The following is a 26406-nucleotide window of genomic DNA, read 5'->3' as shown; positions in this document are numbered from 1 at the left end:
GTTTAGTTACATTAAACTGGCGATGAACTAACAATTGGGAATTATTGATTCAGAGTCTTATTGTCATATTAATCTACTAGATGTGTCCACGACTTCGTCTGCGTGGAATTAAAAAAAAAGTTATTGTTCAGTTCGCAGTTATAAAATAAATACATTTATAAACTAGAAGTAGCCTAAAAGTTACCCCTTACTACATTAGCTATCTGCCCGTGAAAGTCCGGTCAAAATCGGTCCAGCCGTTTCAGAGATTAGCCGGAACAAATAGACAGACAGACAAAAATTGTAAAAAATATTATTTTGGTATATGTGCCGTGTATACATCTATATTATGCATTTAGTAAAAAGCGGATATTTTAATATTACAAACAGACACTCCAATTTTATTTATTTGTATAGATTTAGGGGTTCATTGTTGCTATTATTCTGGTATTTTATGTATTTCAAATTGAATAAACGATAATAAATAATAATAATAATATTTCTAGACTACCCTTTGTGATTTTTAACGATTCACTTATGGTACACTATACAAATTTTAGAGACCAATGCCAAAGAATAATGTTCACCTAATATTTCAAATACATAAGCTAGGCGGTAAACAATGACAAAACCTGGAACCACAGTTCCTGCGGCGAATAATATTGACATTGTTCGATGAAATACGATGATACTTGGAAGTTAATTAAACGTAAACTGTTACAGCTCATTGTGTACTTGCAGTTATCTGCCGCAGACTTTATTTTATCCTGTCACCAAACGCACACTTTCAACTTTGACTTCACACGCTTTGTTCAAATACAATGACTCTCTACGTTCTTTTTGTTTTCATTCAGACGACCTTTGTTGATAATAAGCAATATCGCCACTTATTAAAGAAATCATGGAGCGTGAGATTTTTAGCATTAATTTTATATAAAATTCATAGTAGTGCTACACTTTCAATGATGTACATATTCGTAGTGATGATGGCTAATATGGCATTAGACGTTCTTAATTTCTGTTGACTCAAGACAACGATTTCTATTCATTGACTTCAGTTGACTTTGAATTTATTTTAATTGGCTCCGAAATTGTGTAATAGCCTCTTAATGCACCGTAAAACTATTTGCCGACAGATACAAGGATTTTGCAGCGCTTCCCACGTCCGTTGAATTGGTTTACGTCAATGCGGCCATCACGTCCAAAATATACATCGATGATCGAACACGCGAGCTCTAACCGCTTAAAAAGCATGTCAATCAATTAATATTAGGTTTGTTAACTAAAATTTACAACTAGAATATATTAATATTATACGAAAATAATTCATTTCACTGTTTATGACTCACTCTCATCATGTTAACTTTTGTATTTTGTACTAAGCGTCTAAGTAATCGGGCTACAGTGCCCGGATACTCGGCCCGTATGAGAACCATCTGTTTTACTCGCTAGCTAAATTGATGTTTCCAAAAAAGTTCCAGACTGTTTGATTTTTATAGTAAAAAATATCTAACTTTCGTTTAGATTATCACAGTTTGTAAATGTTATATGATGTTATATTCTTTGTGTATATTGCCTAAAATGCTTAATCTAAATTAGGGTAAAATTGCAATCGTTAGTCTAAGAGTTAATTACGATAACAATTGCGCTGTTTGTAAACAATGCAGGGGCCTTTTTATTGTACTTATGACGAAAGATCCATAAGAAAAATATAAAGATCCGCGTTTATTTATATTAATACAAATATTAGTTTTCCTTGTTTTAAATGTTTGTCCTTAGAGGTCTCCAAATCGTACTATAGCACATAATCCATTGGTTTAAAACTCTGATAACGATCGTTACCCTGGGTAAATAATTATTCACTACTCCATTAGAAAGTACCGTAACAGACTAACTTCTACCTACCTCTGTTACACCTTTTGTAAGAAGAGGCCTTCACCTAGTAACGACACATTAATGTAAATTTCAGATAATTTTACTTCGGAAGACACAGTCGTTCTTAAGTTCTGCTTAACATTTAAAATGAGTGTATTTATTACTTCATTGTTGCGCCAGTGTTATATAATTTGGTGCTGTGAACGCTGCGCTTGACATTTACAGTAGGGTAACGAACCACCTTCGTGGGCTTCGCAACAAATTGATCTACGGGATGGCTAGAAACGGAAAATGGTTATTTTAAACTGCACTTATACACAATGTACTTATGCCATAATTGTACCGTATGCTATGACTGCACAGTACTTAATCGTAATACACTGCAATTCACAATCTAGTAGAAATCGAAAACCCTTGTTGGCAGTAGGTATCAACAACCTACAACACAATTACATACTTTATTGACTATTTATTTTTTTATCACTGACATGTTCGAAACTTCTAATTGAGAGTCTCGACAAATTTTCGTATTATGGTACATAAGTTTACATGATCATTAGTTCGTGTCCCGTTAACGACTTGTCAAAATATTATCCTAAGCAAAGTAAATCACGCGTGTGATTTGGTAATAAATAAACATGTTTTTTCTATGACGTAGCTCTATAACTATCTGTTTTTTAGGTGTGCCTTGAATATAAAAGTTTGCGGAACACTCGCTCCAGACAACCCGCTCGGTACTTAATGTAGTCTATCATCGTGTTATGAAAACCACGACCGGTTTCGAAAATATATCAATTGAAAGCACACATGTTAAATATTATTGTACAGATCAATGCGTCGACTCGCTTACGACACCTTCTGACGAATTTATTAAATGCGATAAACGATGTACCAACTAACAATACTACGTTTAAATAGGCATACCTGCTATAAACAGACTATTTTTGTTATTAACAAGATAAAATTATTATTTTTCACGTTAAACTTTTAAAGATCATCATCTGTTGTAAATGTATCTCTATTCGCCGTATTTCTTATTATTCTTTCTCATTATTATTCATTGTTACAATTATAATACAACATATACCTACCTAATGATTAAACATTAATCTTGAAGTAGTTGGAACAAAAAAGTGCCTTTCTACTATATAATATACATTTATAAATATATTTCACTAAGTAGGAAGTTAATATTACGCTTTGTTTCCTTAAAACGAATAAATATAGGTGCACAATTAATGTACGATGCTTCTAAACTGAGGTTTTCCTTTGGAGCATCACTTGCTCACGCACGTACCTAGTTCGTGTAAAAATCGAATTACTGTTAGGCATGTGTCATCCCGTCCTCGTTGCGACTGGTAATATATACTCTAAATCTACAAAACTTGCTTTTTACGTATACTACATATTTATTCACTTTTTATACTAAGGTCAAAACGAATTCATTCCACTTAATTTTTAAAATTAGAGTCACAGAAATGTTTCTCAACGAGCAAATTGTTTAAAAAACATCCACTCTTCACATTTCTGTTTTTCATGTATCATGATTAATAAATATAGATTATTTGATTCACCTTTGCAACGACACAGTTTTATAATTACAACTATCACATTTACAAACAGATGTGTTTCTCATATGTCTTATTATAAAATGTAGCAGTACTGAACAGATGTAGTCAATGCAAACAAAATATCTGGCCATAGTTGGTTTTTTTCATCACGAAAGTTGGACGTGTGAATTAGTTCGCCGTTACCCAATAATATATAGGTACTATAACTAAGATTGCTCATTCGTTAACATTTTTAAGTTACTGTCGGTAATTGAGGTTTACACAATTAATTAATATTATAAACTTGTCTCTTTTGTTTTAAATAATAATATTTATTTATATAACTGATATGAAAATTTGTACCGTATATCATGTTTTTATTTAGGAATTAAAGTTAAACGATTAAGACTTTTAAATTTTACAGCCCTCCTACAAGCGAATAAAGAATCCCAGTAAAACAATTATTGCTTATTGTTAGTTTCTGGAAAATTAGTAGAGCATAAATATGGGAGAAGTATATTTCCTCGCAGGAATTTATTCAATAATGCCAAGAAAATTTTATTATTTAGACAGTTTACACTAAATTGTATCAATCTGTTACATTCAATGTAATTTATTGAATTTAACATAAATTATTTGTTCTAGAAAATACAAGTTTTCATATCTATCCGTCTTATCCGTTTATCTCTGTAAATAAAATGTTTTGCTACTCTTATCAATAAACCCCAAAGATAAAATAATTTCGAGACATTCACCAAAAATCTTTTATTTCTGTCTTCGTCTTTTCATTGGAATATGGTACATATATACAAATATAACCTATAGATATTTCCAATCACACGGTCCATTGTTTTAAAAATGTCCGAACAATATTCTGCGCTACCTCAAATAATCAATTAGTCATATTTGGTAAACAGTCCAACTGAACATTGGTGCCTCTACGTAAATAATATGACTCTAGCGGTAATTACTTGTGTTTTCACTTCATTCTGTGTTAATGCTCAAACTCGCACGTACTTGGAATACTTTAATTGCCGTCATTATTAGTAACGAATTCTGCATAGAGGTCATATTAAATTTTTAACGTACAATGTCCGTCAAAACCGCAGCGAATCCCGAATACTTCACTGAGAAACATTTCTTAGAAATATGTCGGTTACAATCATATGCAGTGCATAACCGATCACCAGACTAGTCGATGATTCAACTTAAATGACGTTAGAAACGTAATGGACTACCAAGATAGGTAAACAGACAGTCATCGGTAAAGTGTCTTTTTTTTTTTTTTTTTAAATAAAGTTATGTCCACAGGCTTAAAGTGCCCATGCTTTTGTTATTCCGATTTTAAGTTTTATTACTGATCGTTTACTTGTTACACTACTGCAGCTTACACTAAGAGACCTAATTATTCTATCTTAGTATCCCTAATGCAGACGTGAGTCCACCGACCAAAATTATGCTAAACTTAATTGATATCTTACATGCAAAAAGACATAGAATTATATTGCGCCTTACTTTAATTATTGTTGTCACTATTATAATAATTATTATTATCTATGTTTATATATACACTTACTTGCTATCTATAATATATGTACACTTATTGTCTAGCTAACGTATATGTACACTTATGGCCTACTTGGCCTACTTACAATATACACTTAACCTATGTTATTATTAGTAATTTTTTTTTTTTTTTTTTTTTTTTTTTTTTTTTTTTTTCTTACTCCTAAGTTTTTTCCTTATACAATTTATTCCTACAAGTAAGGTGTGCTACAATTTTAACATTTCGAGCACACCCTCAATGACGGCGGCATCCCTGTGGTGAATCGCCATCCTGAGGCTGTGCTCGAGGATATCTTTTTCAGAAGTTTCCGCTGCCTTCGTCACAAAGCGACCAATTGCGTCGTCACGGTCGTCGGTGTAATAGACACAGGTGTTGGTATGCCTAGTCACCGCGACTACAGCGTGCGAGACGCTGTCGTGAATCTTGAGCCTCCTTGTCTTCGTCTGGAGGACAACGACGTCCTCATAGGTCTGGCCCTGCGCCTCATGGATGGTTAAGACGCGCGATCCCTCACCAGACCCGTATCCCTGGTCAGTCAGCAATCTCTTCTCCTCTTGCGTAAAGACCAGGTACAAGGTCCGGTCCCTTCCTACAGGAATGCGCGCGCCCGTGAGGCTCTCCACTCGCAAAGATCGGATCTTTGTGCTTGAGCTGTACACGGTCTTGTAAACCTCACTGATGGCAAAGGCGACGTCTTTGGGGTTACGATGCGTGCATGACAACTCACATGAGATGGTTGTTAACAGGTTTGGTCTGCGGTACCGCATTTCGAACAGGTTGTCCCTGTCGATGTACGGCAGCTGATTTATATCTCCAATGAGGACTACCTTCTCTGCTCCCGATAGTCGGGCGGCCATTACTATGGCTCCGAAATGGTTCATGAGGGCTTCGTCCACCGTTAGGCGTTTGATTTTTGAGCCCTCACGGAAACCATTTACCAGCACGGATGCCATAGTGCGCACCTTTTGCTTGGCCTTGTTGCCATAGCGGTGCGCCAGTTTTTCCTTTAGGTCTTTGGCCGCCTCGACTGTGGTCGTAATCACGACCTCCGTGTCCTCATCGAAGTCCCTGACTATGCGAGTTGTCTTACCGCATCCCGGTACACCGTTTATCCACTCCAGCGATGGTAGCCCCCAGGTCACGGACGGTAAACCGGCTTCCCGGTCGCCCGAGATGGTTTTCGCCATCCGCAGCATCCGGTCGCCCAGCATTACTTTCGTGCATCTGGCCACTACCACCACCGGGTCCCCTTCAGGTGTGTCGAAGGTTTGAGACTCCTCGTCACTCCCCTCAGACTCGACCGCGCTCACAAAACCTGCTGTGGTGTTATATGCAGCCATATACCTACCCGACATCTTGCCCTTGAGTATTTGTCGGGTTTTGCTGTTGTATATGGCTGCTTCGGCTTCCTCGAGTTCCACCTCCAGTAGCCTTTGGTGATCGTACTGGTAGGCCTGCATGATCTTTTTGCAGGTGGCCAGGCTTACCTCGCGGTTTGCCTTTATTATGGCCAGGAACTCGATTAGGGCGTTCTCTGCATGTTGAAACGGTGTGGACGCAGGTCGAAGTCTTGGTGGTTCTACTTGTCCCATATCGGCCCTAGTTCGAGCGGCGAGTGACGCCTCCGGGTGCCTCGGACTGTCGTCTTTGGTGAACCCGCTCAGCGTCCCCGATAGTCGCTCTCCCTGTCCAGCCTTTTTGGGAGAGGGGTGATGCGGGAGCTTACCTTGTTTCGGGGAGATGGTTGCCTGGATAAAGGTCGCCAATGACATCGAGCTCGGCTTAGACTCAGGTGCGGCCCTTGCTTTGCGTTGTTCAACCTTCTGGTTCTCGATCTTTTGTTGTAGGCGCTCCGAGCCACTAGGTGCGGGTTCGCTGACAGTCGGCAATGCAGGGGATGAAGGTGTTTTGGATTTCGGTCTTAAGTAACCAAGATCCTCCCCCCTGTCTTCGTAAACAATGACCTCACTGTTCTTAGAAGCCATTAGGCAACCGTACCTATCCGATACGTTGCCTCTATCATAACCGACTCTCATCGAATCGACACTGATTCTTCCGGGGATTCCCCCGGGGATCTCGCCCAAGCGCTGTAGCCACAAGCTGGACTGCGCGAAGGCGGACGTCTCTCCCCATTCGAAAAGTGCGATCTCTTTGTTTTTCAACCGCAATAAACGATAGGTCGGGTCGCCCTCCTGCTCTTGCGCTAGCGCTGTGATTTTTGTGCGCTTTATGCTTGTCTTTTGGGTGCTACCGTTTATCAGTAAGGCGAGCCCCGGCGAAATCGCCAGCTGATTGCGTTCTTCAGAGCGACAGAAGCTTATTCCCATCCTCTCCGTTTCGCTGTCCATGAATAGAGCCACGCATCTGGTCCTAATACCAACTTCTCCACTTCCGTTCACTTCACTGGGCGAGGATTGTGTCATCCTGCTCTGAGTCGGTTGCGGAGGTGCGTTTTGGTTGGCTCTATTCCTGAACAGGTTCTGCAGTGAGGAAGACATGGTCCTAGTTATTTGGCCCAGAAGGGTGCGGCCAGGAGACATCCGCGGAGCCGTGATGTTGTCCTGCTGAGTTACTTGTTGGACACGGTTTTGTTCTATTTGTGTTTGTGTGTTGTGTGTCTGAGTGTGTGTTGTAAGAACGACGGTGTTGGCATTCTGCGTAGGTGTTAAAGCCAGTGGTGGAGAAAGCGTGCTGTTCCTCTTTGCGGCTGTATTGACGGCCTTTCTCGCGAATGTGAGGAAGGACGTTCTGCTAGTCTCGCTCTCCAGGATGGTATGGAGCGATGGCTGGTCTAATTTAATCTGGAGTCGGTAAAGTGTCTATCAGTAGAATAAACACGAATACAACACCCGGCGTTCCTTTGTTTCTGTTTTGAAACCTTATGATACATTAGTACGTACATTTAAAAGTTTTTCGATCTGTCTGCGTTTATTATTGACTAGAGGTACATCGCGGAATTGGCATCCTTCATACTCATTGGTTTCACAATTTATCGTTTCTGATTTACAGCTCTACTCCCATTAGTCGTCCCATGACATTTTATAACAGTTAATAACAAAACTATAAATAGAACATGCATTATTTTTCCTTCTATAGTACTAAAGTAAATAAAAAAACAGATACAAGACCTGTAGACTGTAGGAACCCCAGTAATCTGTTGAAATAAGTCTTCCCTTTATGACAATAAAACAGTGCTTAAGGCCAAATTCCTCTACAATTAGCTGTAATAATCCAAATTACCTGCGTGGTAACTATTTCTATTGTACTTGTAAACGTTGACAGCGTTTATATTTAAATAGAGATGGACTTAGCAGAATCAATAAATATGTATGTAAGTTTATTCGCGTGTGTATGTAACGAATCGAGGAAAGGAGACTCTATGGCATTACATTTATCATACGTTTTCGTCAAGCAGGACAATACGTATGTGTGGTTGTGTAATACATGATTTGTGTGATGTGATGAACGTTGTGTGAAGCGCTTATCGCTCGGCAGGAAGTGGTTTGGTTTATTATTCGTGTCGTGCATCACACGGCTGCGTGCGCGAGCGCAGGCGTCCGGGCTTCGGGAGAATATCTAAGCGCTATCCAGATACGACATTAACGGGATTATGATATTATCCCTAATTAATAACATATCTACATATATGTGTACACTTTCGGGAGGATTGCTTTGAATAAGACGCTGACTTTTTCCTTATTATGCTAATAAAGTCGAGTTAAGAAGTCGTTACTCATAAGCCAAGAAAATAACATTCTTCGTACATTTATCAACAGCCCTGGTGTAGTGGCGAGTATATGCGCCTAAAACACCGACAGTTTGCGGGTTCGATTCCCGCTCGGGATGAATATTTGTACAAATATTTCTTACCGATTTGGATGTCTGTCCTTGTGGGTCTCCACACCGTGTCTCGGAGATCACGTTAAGTTGTTTGTCCTGGTTGTTATCATAGGAGTGACACCTGATAGCGATTGTTGCTCATAGTAGGGAGTATGTCCATCAACCCGCAGTGGAGCAGCGTGGTGGATTAAGCTCCGGTACTTCTCCTAAATGGAGAGGGAGGCCTTTGCCCAGCAGTGGAATGTTGCAGGCTGAATCGTACATTTTTCATAACAAAAATGTTGCAATATGATATTAACAAATTCAAAATCGTTAATATTTATTTTAAATGAAGTCATTATGTAATAGGTGTTGATAAATATATGAATTTCTATTTCGACTGTTTTAGTACGGTTATTACTAAAAAGTTTTCCTGAAAGTAATTAAACGATAAACATGCGATAAATTTTAGGATTGTTGGCCTGTATGATGATGTCATGAGCGTGTTATCTATGACCTTAAAAATACATACATGCTGTATCTAAAACATTAAGTACTTTTTTATCAATGATATGAATGTTATTTGTAGCTCTCAGATTATTTTAGTTAAAGTCAAATCACAATTTTCGTAAATAAATTAGGTTACTTGTTTAATAATTAGTTTTAAACATAAATTAATTGTTATATTCAGTATTATATTCAGTATTATTTACCACTATTCCAATGTAAACATTTACGTTTAATTTCCTTGCAGTCTGCTAGAACAGGTTTGCCGACAGTCTGCAATTGCAGGTCACCACCTCGCATTACTGTGCCAAACACCCGCTGATCCGTGAAAATTCACCGCCTACTCACATAACTCTTTGATTTTTATCAACAACACGCTCGCTACCTGAAATTATGATTATGCCTCGCGGTTCTCGCATGTAAGCAATATTGCTGCCCACGGTGTACCTACTCTCACGAACAGCGCTGGCTTTAATTAAAAACTAGATATTTTTTTCAAATTATTAAAAACTAAATTAGGAATAATAATTATCGTATAACTACTACTCATGCAAATGTCAAGGTTCTGGAATGGAATATGAAAACAGAATATGGCAGTGATAACGACATTATTCATCAATCTAACACATTAATTTAAGGAATTACTTTATTTAACATAGGGATTATTTTTTTTTACATTTTGCTTTTATTTAAATTATTAAAATAAATATTAAAAGACGAGATGCTTATTACATCGAGGAGTGCATTGTGTTATGTATGACAATACAATACAGAAAAAACATAGATAAAAAATAATAACTCGTTCTTTTTTTGTAAGGGTATATGAAACAGTGAAACAGATGGACAACATGTACACAACGTCACGTACATGTAAAGGTTATCTTAATTAACGCGTTGCGGTGAATATGATGCAACGTTTAACTCTTCCACTGATTTTATAGAAAAGATTAAAAGCCCTGTACGTCACAAAGTGCACATTACTTGCTTTTGACACAGTTGAGTTTTAAACGCTTTCAAGCTTGAAAGTTACTATTCCGTAGACTTTTATATCATAGTTTAATACTCCTCTATTTTTATTTAAAAGGGTGTTTATACTTTTCAACTAGATATAAATGACGTGTAATGCGCTCGTGTACTAGATATTAACGGGGAGTTTTCGTACAAATTCTTTCAATTTCGATCTTAATATTTGTTTCTTTCGAAACACGGATCAATAACAGATTCCAAAGAAGGTTAATAAACAACCGGTCGAGTGTATAAAAGCATCTTTGTAAACGAGGTGAAACCCATTTGCATTTACACTTAGCAGGGATGCGAACAGCAAAAATTTAAAAATAAATAAAAAGCAGTGAGTCTGACCGTAACCCGAGAATCCATGATGTGCCGGCGTAAGTTTAACAATATTGTAAAACAATACTCGTATAATAATTACTAATATACTTCTTCAAATCAAGTCAAAGTCGAATTCAACTGATACCTACGTATCATAATATATAAAAACGTAATTAAATATAGTCATTGACACATGTAACACACAACTCAAGGTAATAAAAAGTGTGAAATTTACAATAGTAATCTTAACCACTATCGGGCTAGTCAAAGAGTTAAAGATGTCTGTCTACAAGAGAACCGGATGAACCAATCAGCACTGTGTGAGTCACAGCAAAGGACCACGCACGCGTTCTCATCCTATAATTGAGCCCCTATTCTTAAATGTGGCTGTTTATTCGTAGTGGATGTTCTCTGATCTCTCATTCGCACTTCAGACCGAATGCACATTAAAGGGGCGACAGGATGAGATCAACTGTGCGATACGGAGTAAACCGAAGGGCTACGTCATTCTCGTATCTCGTTTCGTTAGATGCGCGCTAATATTGTAATACGATACCAATACCTATTATAATGCATTGAAATGTATCTACCATAAAAACAACAATAAAAGGAACCTTCTTTGACTAATGCTTCACTAAATCGAAATATATATTGAATTAAAACAATAAATTAAAACGATAAGTGTATATGCCAAGCTATAGACTACGTGTCCTTAATACGAGTACTTTCGAAACAATTTTCCTGTTTAAGTCGAAGTAATACTCATTAAAATCATATTTACTTAATAGATATAGCATACAATTAAAATGTTAGTGAAGTAATGACTAATTAGTAAATAAGTTTCAGAACCATAAATTCACAGTGTTAATTTATTTACAATAAGTACCTGGAGCAAATTAGTTTCATTTCGAAGTAAATTAATAATTAATAATTCGATTAGTTTTTTTCTATATAGAGAACCAATTTTCGAATTATGTACTTAGTAGTAGTTCATGCACAATTTAATGCTTTGCGTATGATAATAATAATTATTTTGAAATTAAAATTTAAATTATCGAACGAAATTGCAGGCACGAGTGAATTTTGTTAATCATATGCAACTGACTCCTCGAAGTGATATTGCGCAAAACGTTCTTTGAATCGCTTTCTACGTCGGCGTCACGTCCCTGCCCTGATAAGCCGACTTATCTTACGTAAATCCCTCTCTGCCCATACTGGCTTTGCAATTTTTGAATTAACGGCATTTTTATATGTAAATATGTTAATTTTATGTGATTAGTGATCGCATTTAAACGTTCTTAAAATTGCTACACCAATATTGACAACTACGCAACGTCATTCGTACAAAAATTTGCCAAAAGCTAAAAGTAGTAGCAGTAAATTTTACTTTATTATTAAATATGGTACAAATATTTTACGTGAATGTGGCTTCATTTGTATAATGTAAACATTTATGTACCTTATTTAAAATTTCGTTTCACATTACTTTTATGTTGTTACTTTGTATAAAGGTTATCATTGTATCTATAGGTTAATTTGACCTTTCCCTACTCAAACTGTTAAATGGCGTAGAATTAAATAAATATATTTTGGTAGATATCTAATTTACATGCCCGATCTTAAACTTAACCTAAATATGTTTCGGAACAATACAGTAACATAATATTTCTTAACATACTAGGTAGTAACATTTAACATCTTTTTAACATATTCCAGGCAAAAAATTACCGTTAATTACACAAAGAAGTAATAGTATTTTATAAATTTACACAATTTTAATAAATAATTATTTATCCATATTTAAGTCTACGGTAACTTTCGTACGAATAATTCGCTATTTTATATACTTATAATTTAAATATATTTTTGTAACAGTTTCATCAAGAAACTACAAATAAACTCATAGTAGATATTTATTCAGAATTCAAACAAACAAAAAAATACATAAAAACGATGTCCAGTAAAATGACGTCACGACAGCTCTCAGACTATAGTCTCTCACGTTCACTTTCTATGGGCGATCTGCGAGCACACGATGAATCTGTAATACAAAATTATCTGTTGTATTCAATTTGTTTTGGGTATGTGCCTAACTTTTATTCATACTGAAGTTTATACTCGAAAACATTTTTAATTTATACAAAAAATTATGCCTATCTATCACTGGGTTATTTTTGCCCAACGACTGTTATTTCGTATAAAAAATTCAACACGTAGGTATTTAAATTTACTAAACGCTTTTAGAATATTATGTTTGTTCGTCATTATGAATAGGATACGCTATTACTGAATTATTTATACCTAGTTTTAGTTACATTAGACTTGATCACGCTTTAAGTCGATAAATAAAGTAATTACAAAACAACCCAACAATGTGCTTTTCACACTTGATTTCTTTCTTGTAATTTATAGTGGTTTTTTAATTATTACTAATTTAGAAAAGTTAGCAACATTGGCTATTTGTCATCTCGATAAAGGTGAGTCAGGACTATAAGCACGTTTGATTCTTCTTCGATCTAAACTACCTGGTGACGTATATACAATTCAACTAGCAACTTGTAGCGGAATATCACTTGTTTTTGTTAGCGGCCTGTGAACACGCGATTTCACCGGGAAACTCTGTAGGTATGATGATACCTTTCGCTTGATTCAACGCCGGATAAAGACAAGAAAAAAGTTGCTCCACTTCCCAATGACATTTGTTACAACGCTCCTAGGAAGCATCGATTTCTACAACTTAGATTCTCGTAGTTCTATTAATTGTGATCAATCAAAGCAATGAACGTACATCTAATTCGTTATTTGAATGTTATTAAACAAAAAACACAAAATACTGTTAATTTTTTTATTATTCATGCAAAACGTATTACGTTACGAATATGTAAAATATTATTTATCTTCCAGTCAACTTTGAAAACCACATTTACGCCGGCATTGAACTTTAGGCTAAACATTAAGGGGAAGAGATGACATACATTTGGCACCGCACCAGCCGCTGAAACTCAATAAACAGTACACAAAGCTCATATTTAGACACATAAGGCACTCACATTGTCGCGGTACCCGCCGTATATGTATTTATTATCTTTTGGAAATATGTATATTGATTAGATTAATAGGTAAGTAATGTAATTGTGCTGTGTGGCTACGGTACTAAAGAATTTAGCCACCCCCTTTCTTCCCGTGGGTGTCGTAAGAGGCGACTAAGGGATAACAAGGTTCCACAACCACCTTGGAAGTTAAGAAGCCGACCGATGGCGGGATAACCATCCAACTGCTGGCTTTGAAATACACAGGCCGAAGACGGGCAGCAGCGTCTTCGGTGCGACAAAGCCAGTACTGCGGTCACCAACCCGCCTGCCCAGCGTGGTAACTACGGGCAAAACACATGAGTTCACGTTATTTTTGGCGTAAACTTGTGGAGGCCTATGTCCAGCAGTGGACTGTATAGGCTGTAATGATGATGATGATAATGATGAATGTAATGACAATTTAAATTACCTATATCACGCCTTATTTTTATGATTTTAGGAAAACTAAACAAAAAATCAACCTATTAAAATAAGAAATTTTACACATTTAATACTCTTAATGCGGATTTGCAGATGTTGAAAACTCTAGTGATAATTTTGTATTCAACATTTATAGAATTTTACTTATCTAAATAAAATATTTCGCTATATGTCTATTATATTACATTACTACCATTCACTATTACGTATCACTCAAAGAATGTCATCGTGCTATTGAATACTTAAGTTTACTACAATATTTAACTCACTACGAGGTTGTTGAACAAAAATGTATAGTAAACGTGAAGCTGCTTAAGTAAATATAGATCCCACCAAAAACATTTTCATGTAAAATGTTGCCAAGACGAGATCATATGGCTCGCACTGTCAAAAAGTGATCAGATCTCATGTAGAGCCAAGCTTCTAACTCTACACGCCCTAACTCTACAAGCCCTAACTTCACAAACTCTACACCTTAGTCAAAATATGTGGCTTGGCCGTTTCGCTACCGTCACGTGGGCTTAAGGTGAAAAATTTATTCACTGTTTATTATTCTTCTTTTTATTTTTCTTTAATAGAACTATTGTATAACAGAAAAGTAATAAACAGTGAATAAATTTTTCACCTTAAGCCCACGTGACGGTAGCGAAACGGCCAAGCCACATATTTTGACTAAGGTGTAGAGTTTGTGAAGTTAGGGCTTGTAGAGTTAGGGCTTGTAGAGTTAGGGCGTGTAGAGTTAGAAGCTTGGCTCTACATGAGATCTGATCACTTTTTGACAGTGCGAGCCATATGATCTCGTCTTGGCAACATTTTACATGAAAATGTTTTTGGTGGGATTTCACTTCTTTTTGTAAGTTGCTTATGACAATAGTATAGTTGCATTTTACCTCCGACACATTTTATACCATAAATATCATCCAATCTTCACCATATTTGGTTTAAGCACGCTGTTTTTGATTTTATGTTGAACTGATATGCAAACGGTGACCTCCACCAAAACTTAAATACCAAAATTACAAAATGTAAATTTTCGACATAAACTAATAACCGATTTTTTTAATGTATTTTTTTATTATTATTTATAACAAGCAGTAACAAGGAGTTTCTATATCAATTTTCAGACCTCTAGCATCAAAATTTGCGGAAGTCTCATACAAACTTCCACCCCCTAGTTTAAGGGGTTGGGGGGTAAAAGTTCCAAGTTTTATAATTTTTTTGTTGTTTGTGTACTAATACTAGCTTACATACCAAATTTTAGCTTTCTGGGACTTCAGGAAGTACTCTAAGAATTTTGATGATCATCAGTGAGTGACGAAATCGGGGTTTTTTAGACATCAATAAAATCTAAAGTATAAGAGCTATGCCATTGAAACTTTATATGTTTAATAAGTCTACTATTGACATCATATCCTAAGAATTTTGTTTATCTGGTGTAATCCAAACCCAAGTTATGATGGTTCAAAAAAACGACGAAGCACTTCGAGAAAAGATAGGTAGTGCTTTTCGTTTTTTTTTTTTTTTTTTTTGGCTCGTCTTGGCGGGGGCACTACCGTGCCCCCAGATAATTTATTAAAAAAAATTCGAGACAAGCGAGCCATTGGTAAAATCTGATGGCTTATCTAATGTGAATATATGACTCAACACAATTGTATTGGAAGAACAATAGATTATCTTATTATATTACAATTCGACGTGCCGAAGAGTAGATAACTCGGTCGTAACAGACTTGCGATACTACATATTTACGTACTTGACCAACATATCATTTTCGTGTTAATTACCTAGCTCAAAAACTCATAACAAGAATTGTTATTAATGTATATAGAAAAAATAGTTCAACGCGAAGTAATATTAATTACTAGCTTTACTCTTTTCATAGCAATATACACAAATAAAAAAAAAACAATCCAATATTTTATTATTCCTATAATAAATTAAAATTAATTTGTAAGCGATAAACGAATTAACAGTTTTACGTACAAAGCTACTTTTAGGTATTATTTAACTGCGTTACGCGCGGAGTTTGCATAATATTTTTAGAGTTAGCTCTGATTTTGAGCAGTCAATATTGCACATGTCTAAAGGACCTCTGACCACTCCTGACAATGAATCATGCCTGTTAAATTATGATAGCAAGTGGTGGGCGATATGTGTTACATAAAATTTGCAGACGTATGTATTGTATCAATAGTTATGATGGCATTGGAAATATGTCTCAAATAATCATAAAATGTTGTCACATCAAATGATTACGCAAATTATCTCATAGGTTTGTTAGGTTGTAACTATATAACTACCGGTAACTGTATTAGTAAAAATCGTTTGGACCACATTCTTCATTTCACTTTCTGGCACGATTACTGCGGTTATTATTACCAGTTAGCTATCAGTACCTACCCACTTCGACATTGCATGTTACAAATACTACCGAACACACGCACGCTTAACTTATAATCACTAAACGCGAATAAAAGTTTCGTGACGGACTATTCGATATAGTTTCACTTCTAATGATCAGTATTGTTGTTCTAGATAGTTTCACAGATGTGTCATGGATCGTTGAACGTAAGTATGCGTACTTATTTAGAATTTCTAACATTCATGAATTAATTTTGTCGACTGACAAAAAAAACAGTTTTTTAAATATGCGCGGATGGTAATAACGAAGTATTTAAAAGGGAAGGAGTTTTTATATTAATAAAGTCAACGTATTACAATACAATGAAAACATAACAGACGCGGTCAATAAGCAAAGCTAAATCGAACGGAAGTTAGCTGTTGATGCGACCATAAAGTTAAAAACGTTCATATTAAATCTGACTTTAATATACCTACACAGTACCTACATGCATAATGTATCATGAATTCTCTTAGCACGTGGGTCAAAAGGACTAAGCGATAAATGGCCTTTATACTAATAATAAACACTTATTTAAACTTCTTAAAGATAAACAGATACGTAACTAACTACGCTTAATATCTAGTGACGTCATTTAGTTTTTATTTATTAATTAATTTATTTTATTATTTTTATTTAACACTATTGCATATTTGAAATTATATAAGGAAAATAACAGTATTCTTCCTAAAAAAACTCAAGTGTGCTTTAGATTACACGACTGAAGTAAATCTTTCTAGCGATCTTCACTAGCTTACGAGTATATCTCCCTCTCAACGTCCGTTCGCCTTGCCCGATCATACTTTTCGTAACGGTCTCGTCTCGCATTCACCAGCTTACTCCCCAAGTCAAGCGTGCGTAAAGAAGTGCTACTTCAAAAATTGCAAAAGCGGCCTTATCACTAATAATGCTCTCTTACAAACTACCTCTTAACAATAGAGAAAATATTTATAAAATAAACAATAAGGTATTAAATAAATAATTCAAACTCCATATTATATACAGTACCCTTTTTTCTACTTTTTTTTGTATGATTTTATTTAAACATATTAAACAATTTGTTTCTCTAAGCACCCTAGTTTGAAATAGGTTTTGTTCATTTTATGCTACAAGAGTAAATGAAGAACGTATTCAATTGTGCTTAGTACGTTAATTGTACCAAAACTTTATCCTAAATTGAAACCTGTTCAACACGTGGCTGCATTTTATGCGGAGGGCCGATGAACACAATGCACGTCTTTCATTTTGTTATTGTGTCGTCGAAGCAAGCACGTGTTCAGTTGCTCATCCCATTTGACAACAAAAAATCAATGATCAAAAGGATGTCTTAACTTGTTACACTTAAGCACATTATCAGCGTTAACAAAGATGTCTATTGTAATTTATATAGAAACTAGCTGTGTCCGCGAATTCGTCCCCGTGGAATTTAACAAAAAAGTTATTATTCAGTTCGTAGTTATAAAATAAATAAATTTGTAAAATAAAATAAAAAATATTAAATAAAAGTAGCCTAAGTTACTCTTTATTAAATCAGCTATTTAACTGAGGTAGGGCACAGCAGGAATTTCCTGCTCAAAATATGGAGCAGCCCGACTGGGGTAGTACCTCGACCTTACAGAAGATCACAGCAAAATAATACTGTTTTCAAGCAGTATTGTGTTCCTGTTGGTGAGTAAGGTGACCAGAGCTCCTGGGGGTATTGAGGATTGGGTCGGCAACGCGCTTGCGATGCTTCTGGTGTTGCAGGCGTCTATAAGCTACGGTAATCGCTTACCATCAGGGAAACCATACGCTTGTTTGCCGACCTAGTGACATAAAAAAAAAGCTATCTGCCAGTGAAAGTTCCACCAAAATCAGTCCAGCCGGAACAAACCGACAGACAGACAGTCAGACCAAAATTGTAAAAATGTTATTTTGGTATATGTACCGTGTATACATCAATTTGAATTTAGTAAAAAGCGGTTATTTTAATATCAAACAGACACTCCAATTTTATTTATTTGTATAGATTATAAAAAAAGCTCTTTAACGGTAAATATCTTAGTTCTACAAACGCTTTAAACGCTACAGGACTTATTTTATTGAACTTGCGTACGCTAGATAAACTAGACGGCGTTAAAAAATCATCATGCGAAACAAAGAAGAATATTATGTTTTCGTTTATTTTACATACGGCATTATGAGTTATGAGTTATGACGCCGCGTGGGCGCAACGGTTTCAGCCATGGATTGTACCCGTTGCGCTGGCGGATGCGGGTTCGATCCCCGCACATGACAAACATTTGTATTGGCCATACAGGTGTTTTTCGTGGTCTGGGTGTTTGTGCAGTCCTTGTGGGTCTTCCCACAGTGTCTCGGAGAGCACGTTAAGCCGTCGGTCCCGGTTGTTATCATGTACACCTGATAGCGATCGCTACTCATAGTAGAGAATATATCTGCCAACCCGCATTAGAGCAGCGTGGTGGATTACGCTCTGATCCTTCTCCTACATGGGGAAAGAGGCCTATGCCCAGTAGTGGGATTATTACAGGCTGAAGCGATTATGAGTAGAGTGCTATGTGGTTACGGCAGTACAAAATATAGCCACCCCCTCTCTTACCGTGGGTGTTGTAAGAGGCGACTAAGGGGTAACACAGTTCCACTACCACCTTGGAACTTAAAAAACCAACTGATGGCGGGATAGCCATCCAACTGCTGGCTTTGAAATACACAGGCTAAAGGCGGGAAGCAGCGTCTTCGGTGCGACAAAGCCAGCTCTGCGGTCACCAACCCGCCTGCCCAGCGTGATGACTATGGGCAAAACACATACACGAGTTCACGCCAACTTGTGGCGGCCTATGTCCAGCAATGGACTGCGATAGGCTGAAGTGATGATGATGATAATGAATTTTTAAACACAATAAGGCATTTAGTCTTCTTATTTCTGATACTAAAAAAACAAGCTAGAAACAAATACAGCGTATGAGGACACGTATTTAATTTATAACCAGGGGATCCAAGTTCTCGCCAACTAGACGAATTACAAGCCATTACTTAAAGTTATTTATCCTGTTTTTACATATTTTTCATTACATTTAAATGTGTTTAACACGTGTTAGTAAGTATGTATATTGATATAAATGTATTTTTTTTATTATTATCTTAAATGTAACTCAAACTTATCACTGATTTTTGTCTGGTTAGATCGTTGTTTAGCGATAGACCACCAATTGGCTAAATTAAAATTTATAGTGCAGGTATGTAATACATAATAATCCTGACACATGTACATTCATTATCTTTTCCATTTAAAGAGAAAAAAAAACATTATTTTCTCTCGTTATTGTATTGTATACGTAATAATGGGTGGAGGTGCAAGTAATGTAAGTCAAGGTAGGCGTTTGCGCAACTTGCCAAGGACTCGGCTGGAGCGTGCCTGCAACCCACAGTAGACACTAGAATTTAGACTTGTTCTTTAGAATTGTGCCGACAAATATTCCCAAATACAAGAACAATGGTATCAGCGCTTTGCTCTAATTTACTTTATTTATTATACGAGTATCTTACTACACATTCGTGTACTTACCTCTTATCAGCTATTATTGTAACTTGACAAATAGCTGATTATTCACTGTTCCTTATACTGGCAATTATTTCAAAATTCAATTATGTGTTATATTACTAATGTTTTCATTGTCTTACAATATATTTCTACATCACGAAATATCATTAAAGAAAAATAATAACAGGTATTTTTTTACAGCATAGTATACTTAAAAATCCCGGTTTTCTGCAATCCTCATCCAGCCACCATCGGCAATCTGAGGTCGTCGGTCCAGACGGCCGGAGGGCGTCCCACACTGCGTTTGCCAACACCCGTCTCCACTCCAGGACGCGTCTGCTCCAGCGGCTATCGGTCCTGTTACACAAGTGACCAGCCCACTACCACTTCTAACTTCCTAATTTTGCAATTGTTCTCTTGCAAAGGAGTTTAATTTTGTGTAATTACTTAGTTACCTTTATATATAAGTACAAAACATACGAATTATTTAATATTTACGTCAAAATATCAAAATTAAAATCAAAAGAACTTTTTCACCTCTTGTTGTGTAGATACATATTTTAATAACTTTACACAAGTACCTATGGAATTGGAAGTGTTTAATAGAAGCAATACAACTCCACCCGCATTCATTGTTCCATGAGAACATTTGAATCATGAGAACGGAGGGGTATAGCAGGCATTCATGTCTTGGTTCCAGCTGGATAACAAATTTTTATAAATTAAAAATATATAATGTTAACTAACATTATACAAGTTTATTATAACAGTATAATTAATTTGCTAAGGGCTTGTTTCACCAAGTGTGGCTAACGCTATTTGACGGATGACGATACAAATAGACTGACAGCGGGAGGTAGAATAGGTCAGTAGGACCTGCTTCTCATCAATTATAATAACAGAGTAAACTTTAAGATTTATATATACGAATAGAAATATATCTTAAATATAGAATTCGATGGTAAAAAAAGAATTATGAAATTTTTACTAAATTATTACCTTTTTTGAATTTAAGCTTATAACACTAGAACATAGGTTTATGTTATTTATTTTTATTTCATTATTGAATCCTTGTCGTATCAATGCAAAAGTTCTTTTGTCATTTAAAGTAACCGTAAATTTTGGAAAATTTTCATAGAATAATTTTGTGTTTTTGTTATTAATTTATCACTAATGTTTTAGGAAAAACCCAACTCATCGACCTATCGACATGTTCTGTTCTAACCAGGCACTTATCGATCGTTACAAATACTCCTAGTATTATCTAGAAGTTACAGAACTTGCCATAGCTCTTTTACTTCAATACAATTTTTTCACCTGCCGTAACTACTGTTACGTCAAGGCAAAGACTGCTCATCCAATAGCGACTGTTCATTAAAGTACATTTCTTACACCTTTATATTTTCGAATTAAATTCCATTTTCTGATTTATTTCGGTAAACCAAAAAGTTTCTCAATCACTGGTATATATACCCGATAAGAACTTTACAACCGCGAGAAAAATTTAAAATGAAATGACTTTATTTGCCAATTATAAAATCATCTACTCGATAGCCCGGCAAGAATTCATTTGATATTTTAAGTTAATTGGTTTAGTAGACTCCGAATTAATGACCTTTAGGTGCGAAATGCTGTAGCATTCAGATGTCTAGATGTCATTCAAAATGTTTGATATAGTTAAGTATACATACTACTTCAATCCTGACGCGTAGCTAGTATAATACCTATATTATGTCATTTTCCTAAAAAACCGCTTACGAACACAGAGATTATTCGATTTTTATTCGATTTTATTAAAGAAATATGGGATAAAAAATTACACAGGTATATTTGAAGTGGGAGTGCACTGCACCAGCGCTCTTTAGGACGAGCCCCTCTGGTAAAAACACTACAATTACTAAATAAAATTCTAAATATGTTCGAACATTTTTTTATGCTACATTTTGATTAAATAAATATTAAACTTTCAAAAAATTTTTGCTCACAATTATGAAGCTTATATTATTATTCTATAAATCCTTAGCCTCACAGCTCACAGCAGAATTAAAAAATCAGTACTGTAGGTATTTCAGCTTACGTAAGACGCAAACCATTTTATTCTCTTCTAGGCCCTAAATATTTAATAAATACGAGTATTTTAAACTCAATTTTGGATGTACCATTTACACCCAATAGAGTCGATGGCAGCAAATAGTAAAATAGTTTTTTTTTTTTAATATATGGACTAGCGCTTGCCTGCGATCTCACCTGATAGTAAGTGAAGATGCAGCCTAAGATAGTGCGCGCTTGCCTAGAAGATGCCAATTCACTCTTGATTTGAAGATACCCAAGTTATAATTATTTGGAAAAACGGAAGCTGCAAGGGTATTCCAAATTTTTGCAGTGCGTATTAAGAAAGAGGAAGCAAAACGCTTAGTGCGATATCGTGGGATTTCAACCACGTAGCGGTGCACACTCAAGCGATGCCTTGCGGTTCGGTGGTAGAATGGTGATGCTGGAACCAAATTGTGCAGCTCTTGAGCACACTCTCCGAAATATATGTAAAATACAGACAGACAGGCAACCTTGCGCCGATGTTCAAGACTTTGTAGTCTAGAGTTAACCAGTGGTTCGTCACCGATGAGGCTTCTGGCGCGTCGATCCACAGAATCCAAAGCAGCAAGCTACTACTTGGCAGAGCCATCCCATAAGTGACTGCAGTACTCCATACACGATCGAACTTGTGCTTGGTACAGAGTAAGAAGCTGTTCCGGTATGAAGTACTGCCTGACAATAGTATCATAACCGAAGGGTGAACACTGAAATATAATTATTTCCATTAGTGCCAAGATAGCACTGATAATATCGCCAATGTTACGTACAATGAAGAAAACATGGAGAAGATTAGTCAGTGAAGTCGAGGCTACAACATCCACAGCATTTTCAATTATACTTACAACTAATTTCGACTATCATAAGAATTAAGAAGCCTAATTTTATAACCGACTTCAAAAAAGGAGGTTTCTCAATTTGACCGTAGGGTGGTACAATGATAAAGAGACCAAGATCTGATGATGGCATGTAATCGAAGTTGGGGTTTTTTCGTTTGCGTGCAAACACAATTATTTATCTTTATCCAACGTTTTATACTACATGACTGTAGTTGCCCACTTTTAGAGTCGATTACACCATAGTAAATTCAACGGAATGACATGTGTGAAAATCAATGACATTGTTAGAGTAGGTACCAAAACTATATATACCTAAAACTAAACTATAAAAAACCTGATGATCCTACTGAGCTATTTTTGTTACATGAATGTGAGTAATAGCATAATTACCTCCCCGAATGTAATAATTTTTGTAAACGTGAAAGAAGGACTACTTACTGCTTTGTTATAGGTACTTGCAACTAATAAAATTAAGAGCGTCAAGGCAGTGAGTATTTAATTGTTTATGAGCATTTAGAATTATATTACCAAACAGATAAATGAAGTATAAAACGAATCCAGAGCGTACGTTATATTTATTAATAGACGTCTACGCCCCACACGCCGTAGTGTGCGCGCAGAGTTGCGCGGGAGACACTGGTGTTCACTGCTATTCAAAGCGGACTTTTTACATGTAATTATGCTTCCAGCTTGTTATACAATTTACACACGATCTTAGGCTTGCTTTCATAAATTTTTCTTTTATTCATATGTAGCATATACTTTTAGGTACATATAAGGATTACTTATATAAAAAATAATAGCACAGAAAATTATTTTTATTAAATAAAATATTCCAAAACCACAAAACTGATATAATATGAAACTTAAAGAAACATAAATTTGCACGTTTTTATTACAATAAGAAAACTTTCCAGACAAAAAAAAAATATAGATATGTACTTATTTATCAAAAGAGAAATAATAAAGTACATAAGTATTTCTAATTTAATGGATATTTATTCGCAATTACGGAGCTAACCAAAATGAATTCATTGAAATTTCAAGTGACCGGTTTTTGGCAGGCAATTTATTATCGTTGCAATACCTACCTCTAACATCTAGATTCGATGAATATCTGCATTCACTATAATAATTAAAAGGAATAACTGCTAAGCACATACATACATACATATACATATATATTCGCCTCATATACATATGTATATTAAATAAGAGTATTATTTTATTTTCCGTAAAGTTATAATTGTGGTTTATCCATGAAATAAAAGCTAATATAGTAAACATTTTTAAATATAAATTACCAATTTACGATTTAGAACGATAAGCCGCGAAAAAATTCTTTCGGTTGCATTGTTATAATAATTGTGTTTGCAGGCAAACGAAGAAAAAACCGACTTCAATTATATCGACAAGTAATAAATACAACGTAGGTAGACGAAAAAATAGTCAAGCAAATACGCATTATCAAAGATTACTCCAAAAGTTGTAATCAGATTTCGATGAAATTTAAATGTGACCACATGATAAACATCGGATTTCGATTAAATTAAAAATCATTAAAATCAGTACACCCAGTAAAAAGATATGCGGATTTTCAAGAGTTTCCTTCGATGTCTCTAGGATCCCATCATCAGATCCTGGTTTCCTTATCATGGTACCAAACTAGGGATATTTCCTTTCCAACAAAAAAAAAATTATCAAAATCGGTTCATAAACGCTGGAGTTATCCCCGAACATACATAAAAAAATATATACGGTCGAATTGAGTAACGTCCTCCTTTTTTGAAGTCGGTTAAAAAGAGTAAAAAAAAGTTTTTACTCCTTTTTTTTAGAAATAGGGCTGGATATTTTTTTTTTGAGCGGAGTCGTGGTCATTAAGGTACATCGGTGTAACTGGACTTTAGAGGATAGAATATTATAGAAGACAGGATGTGAGTATTATATACGAAATCTGATAGGAAGCCACTTGAGTTTTTACGAAAATCGAAAACATTTACACTATCCAAATATAAACATGGGTACTACAAAGATTTTGTAAACGCTCAAATTTATTTAATTGTTCCTCACTTGTATGTTGATACACAGTCAAAGATCGGTAAAAAGAGACTGTGCAAGCAGAGTTTATCTTCAGGTTGTAAACACTATCTCTATTGGAACAATTGGTAGCAGCGTCTCATTCAGAAAGAAATAGGTATATTTTTAGGGAAATCTGTGTGCTGTGTGGCTACGGCGTGCTGTGTGGCTACGGCACTAAAGAATTTAGCCACCCCTTCTCTTCCCGTGGGTGTCGTAAGAGGCGACTAAGGGATAACAAGGTTCCACAACCACCTTGGAACTTAAGAAGCCGACCGATGGCGGGATAACCATCCAACTGCTGGCTTTGAAATACACAGGCCGAAGACGGGCAGCAGCGTCTTCGGTGCGACAAAGCCAGTACTGCGGTCACCAACCCGCCTGCCCAGCGTGGTGACTATGGCAAAACACATGAGTTCACGTTATTTTTGGCGTAAACTTGTGGAGGCCTATGTCCAGCAGTGGACCGTATAGGCTGTAATGTAATGTTAGGGAAATCTAAAAATATTCTTTTATTCTCACTACACTAACACGGGCACACTCGAAACTATTAGTCTTACATGAATTCATATACTTATTAAATGTAATTTGTCCTAATTTATTATTATGTACTTGTAATAATGAGAATAAAATCAATTATATTGAGAGAAATGACGTTAAAACCGTCCACTTTTTACAACTCCACTATATATAAAATAAAAAATAAAGAAATTTATATGCTCTACTTACACTTACCCTATAAGAGTTAATTATAATAAGCATAGTATTAAACTCATAGCCTAACCATAATAATAGAAACTGGCACTCATCGACTAAAAGCAGCGCGAGGGTCGAAAGGACGAACAGCTGAATATAAATGTAAAGGTACAATGAAACTCGATTACATCTGAATGAATAACAAGTTACGATCTCAAGTGCATCGTATTATTATGCATATGAACGTTCGCTATATTTTCTTTCTTTAAAAACATTGGTATGACATCTTACATATTCAATACCGAAATGCATGTAAAGGAAACGTAAATAAGGATAACTATAGTGACTCACACATCAGACACCTTAACATGACGTCAAGGATAACTATTTATCTAATCTGTTCAAAGATATGCTTCATGTATTCGAACTTTGATATTATTATTATTCTTAGTCTATAAAAATAAGCATGATAGTTATAGTTCGAGAATGTTCTTTTTAGTTTTCAAACAAAATAACATTTAACACAGCTTATAAGATACAAGCGTTTAAAGTAGGGACGGCTCGTATTCCTTTGTTTTTTAGATAGATCTTAAAAACAAATTTGCATGCAAATGCAAAAAG

The 26406-nt window shown here is 35.6% G+C and overlaps 1 long non-coding RNA gene across 1 annotated transcript; it reads right to left on the bottom strand.

Annotated features, from left to right (window-relative positions):
- Positions 1-12524: 12524 nt before the first annotated feature.
- On the bottom strand, positions 12525-16668 carry LOC123656369. The gene is made up of 2 exons (XR_006743530.1): positions 16542-16668; positions 12525-12670 (listed from the first exon to the last, which is right to left on the bottom strand). It is a non-coding gene; the product is annotated as an uncharacterized LOC123656369 (long non-coding RNA).
- Positions 16669-26406: the final 9738 nt, after the last annotated feature.

The sequence above is a fragment of the Melitaea cinxia genome, chromosome 1 (genome assembly GCF_905220565.1).
Source record: "Melitaea cinxia chromosome 1, ilMelCinx1.1, whole genome shotgun sequence".
Lineage (NCBI taxonomy): Eukaryota > Metazoa > Arthropoda > Insecta > Lepidoptera > Nymphalidae > Melitaea > Melitaea cinxia.
Note: the sequence above shows the minus strand (reverse complement) of the source record. Positions and strands in the feature narration are given on the sequence as shown.